Here is a 708-nt window from a genome sequence, read left to right as displayed (position 1 = left end):
TCCCCGGGATACTTATCTTGCTGCATTAAGCCATGTGTGGTGTACAGGACTGCTCCAAAAGCCTTCTGAGGCTTCCAGAGAGCTCATAAACATTTCTTCCAGCTTCCCAGTAGTACTGCTTAAGAGTGCTCCGGAGGCCTCAGAAGGCTTTGGAGCGGCCCTGTATGCTGTGTGTGGCTTTGCCGGCCCACAGAATGGATCTGGAGGGCAGGCGGAGGTGATGCAACATGGCGGGCGGCAGCAGCGCAGGGCCCCACAAGGCCCACAGCGCCGGGGGCTTTTGCCCCCCTCCCACCCTCCCCATGCCCACCACAGGTCAGGGACCAAGTGGTTGGCAACCTTCAGTCTCGAAAGACTATGGTATAAGCCTACAGCACCCGGTATTCCCAGGCGGTCTCCCATCCAAGTACTAACCAGGCCTGACCCTGCTTAGCTTCCGAGATCAGATGAGATCAGGCATGTGCAGGGTAACAGTTGCTGTCAGGGACCAAGAAGCACAGCAGAAGCCAAACAAGTAGGGCCAAGGAGTTTTTGAGACTGCGGAGAACACAAACAGATCTATCCTGCTTCCCAGGTTCTGTGTTCGTAAGTGTGAATGCTCCACGATACTGTATGCGGCAGAATGTTCCTTTAGGTTTTACATCTTCACATAGGAGGCCTTTTGTCTGTCCAAAAAAAATGATTCTGTGGGTCTGAGGAAACGTCAAG

At 53.8% G+C, this 708-nt stretch overlaps 1 pseudogene; it reads right to left on the bottom strand.

Annotated features, from left to right (window-relative positions):
- Window positions 1–365: 365 nt before the first annotated feature.
- On the bottom strand, window positions 366–485 carry LOC136658187 (5S ribosomal RNA; annotated as a pseudogene).
- Between the last annotated feature and the right edge of the window lie 223 nt (window positions 486–708).

Source organism: Tiliqua scincoides, chromosome 7, assembly GCF_035046505.1.
Source record: "Tiliqua scincoides isolate rTilSci1 chromosome 7, rTilSci1.hap2, whole genome shotgun sequence".
NCBI lineage: Eukaryota > Metazoa > Chordata > Lepidosauria > Squamata > Scincidae > Tiliqua > Tiliqua scincoides.
Note: the sequence above shows the minus strand (reverse complement) of the source record. Positions and strands in the feature narration are given on the sequence as shown.